The sequence below is a fragment of the Hydra vulgaris genome, chromosome 03 (assembly GCF_038396675.1).
Source record: "Hydra vulgaris chromosome 03, alternate assembly HydraT2T_AEP".
Lineage (NCBI taxonomy): Eukaryota > Metazoa > Cnidaria > Hydrozoa > Anthoathecata > Hydridae > Hydra > Hydra vulgaris.
In genome coordinates, this window is record NC_088922.1 from 46,571,769 (window position 1) to 46,575,000 (window position 3,232).

Sequence of the window (3,232 nt, forward strand, 5' to 3'; positions counted from 1 at the left end):
GTTTTAAATATGAATTTTATGTTTTAAGTAAAAGTATGAGTTCCGATTTCTAAAACAAATAAAAAATACTATCTGTTGCCAGAGTATATATGACATTGAATTTGCTCTGTTGCCAGAGTATATATGACATTGAATGGACTGTTTAAAGATGTCTCTTATGCCTTGGTTACTTCCTTGTATAAACCTTATTCCAATTGATTTAAAAATATAAGAGTCTAAAATTTAATTACCATCATTTTAAGGTACGCGTACATTTTAAAAGTTCAATGCAGAATGACTCACAATCTGTTTTATTAATACATAGATCAATACGAGGAAAAAAATTATTTAAAATGTGGATAAAAATACTTACGCTTCTACTACCATAAATATTACGCAGTTGATAAACTGACGCGAAATTAATTAAATCTAAATGTAAATTTTGTTCACCGCATTTACCACGTTTCTGTTAGACAAATAATGCTAAAATCATGTCTTATTTCATCCAATAACGTTTTTAAGTTTTCAAAATTTTTATTTAGACTTTGGATGTTAATATTTAAAATTGAAAATGCTTTTTTTTATTATTTTTAAGATATTGTGCAGATGGGGAAACTGAGTAGTATTTACTTTTAAAATTCAAATTATCAATGCAGTTTTTTTCAGTGTCATAATCACTAATATTTTGACTAAAAAATTGAAATAATAGTTCCGCCATTTTATTTTTTTTAATATCTTCGCTTCCAACAAGGCTGCAAGCAACCCCTATTAGAGTTGGAAGTTACTGGAAGAGAAAAGATGTAGTTTATAGAGCAAGATATCAATTGGCAGACAACTTAAAAAATTGCAAACTATATGAATCAGGTAAGCAAGATAAAGGAAGCAAATTCCAAAGAACTGACGATTGAGAAAAAAGCTAGATGAGCAAGAGATTTTGGAACATTTAGGAACAGTTACAGTAAAAGATGAGACTTATTTAAATCACGAGTAACGCAAGAATGAATTTTAGCAGATGGGACATAAGACGCTAACTCTTCAGTGAAGTGTCCATTATAGTATTTTTAGAAAAGAGAAAGAGAAGCAACATTACGATGTGATAATGGTTGGAGGTTGGCTGCAAGAGCAGGTCCAACTATGTTTACAATGCGTTTTTTCACCTTGTCTAAAATAAATGGGCATCATTGAAAGATCCGCCCCAGATATGGCAACAGTATTTCTTACAAGGACGGATTTAAGATTTATACAGATAAATAATAGAATCCGGAGTAAGAAAGTGTTGAGCACGATAAAGAGATGCAACCTTGGAAGATGCTAATTCTGTAAAGGATTTGAAATATGGTTTCCAAGAAAGATCAGAAGTAAGAGTTAATCTTAGAAGATGAAGGGTAGATGACTCATCGAGTATATTACCGTTCATAAATAAAGGAAGATCTAAATTATTGCGACAACGACTGGCTGAAGAAAGTTGGGTTTTATATCTGAATTAAAGTTCACCAGCCACTGTGAGCCCCATACTGTAGCAGAAGTGAGATCCCTTTCAACCTCCAAGCAAACAGAGAGTGTTGGCTTCTTATCAATACAAGAATAAATGGTAGTATCATCAACGAACAATGCCACCTTACTTGTGAGAATATCCGGAAGATTGTTAATGTAAATTAAAAAGAATACAGAGGTACATCTGAAGTTACAGGATATGAAGAAGAGTGCTGTCCATTGAGGGCAACTTTTTTACTACGATTGGTAAGGAAGGATTCAATAATCTTAAAGACGTTACCTGATACACCGTAAGAAGAAAGCTTATGGAGAAGACCATGCCAAACTTTATCTAAAGCTTCAGAAACGTCAAGAGCGATAGCCTTAACCTCTCCACCACTATCTAATGTACGATAAAACCTATCGGTTATTACTGTTAGCAAATCAGCTGTAGAACAAGAAGATCGAAATCCATATTGATGATCAGAAAATAAGTTGTTAGATTCAAGATAAGTGATTAAGTATTTATTAATTAAAGATTCAAAAACCTTGCTTATGATAGAAGGAAGACTAATAGGACGGTAGTTAAACAAGTCAGATTGCTCTCCAGAATTTTTGAAAATAGGAATACCATATGCCGTTTCTATTGTAAATTGCAGCATCACAATGTGATGAAAACCATGGAGAAGAGTGAGGCTTGACTTAAAATTGTGGAGAGGGAATAAAAGATTCCATGCCAGCCTGAATCGAAGAAGTCATGTAAGAAGCACATATGTAAGTTGGAAGACGAAAGATTTCTACCCAAGGGCCATCTCGAAGAATATTACGGAAAAAGTCCCAGTCAGCTTTAAGGTAGTTGTAAGAGGTACAATAATATAGAGATTATGACGATGAAGAAGAATAGGATAATAATTATAGAGAGATCAAACCGCGATCAGAAGCACCTAAGGGTGAATGTGGAAAAACGGAGCAGTGACAAGGATCAGAAACAAGACATAAGTTGAGTAGAGAAGGTAAATGATTTGGTTTGTCTGGAAAACGAGTTGAAAAGTTGACTGTTTGAGTTAGAGATTGAGAAAGGCAAAAGTTGTGGGCCTTAACGCCTGCAGAGCCACTGACACTAGAGCCAAGCCATTCAATGTGATGAGCATTAAAGTCACCAACAACAACAATATTGGCTGATGGATAAAGAAAGAGGGCATGGTCAATATGATCAGAAATAATATCGAAACGAGTGCAGTCTTGAAATGAAGGAGAGCGATTTAAAACAAAGAGAAAACCGATAGAGTGAAGTGGTACTAAACGAAAGCACATGAAAGAATAGTCTGTGGATTCAAACCTAGTTTCACGACAAATGGGTGAATTCTTACGAATGTAAATGCTAAGGCCAAGCATGTGACTATTGGAGTCTTTACGAATTAAAGGAACGTAACCATCAACACTAAGATTGCAAGATGAGACAGCTGAACTCAAATTAGTCTCACATAGAGCAAGTAAGTCTGGTGAACTTTGCAAGAGATAAGACTCAACAGAAGAAAAGTTACTTCAAAGACCACGAATGTTAGTGAAAGATAGGTTTAGAGAACTTAGTGATGACGATAGTTTTTTGTGTTTTACAGTAATTGGTACTTTAGTCATTTTTAAAATTTGTTAAAGAACTTGACTCAAAGCACAGATTGTACTCTGTACACTATTTAATAGTCACAGCAATTGCCTCATTACTGTAAATAAACCTTTAGCCGTAACAAAGGGCTCCAATGTGGCCTCGAAAATGCACATT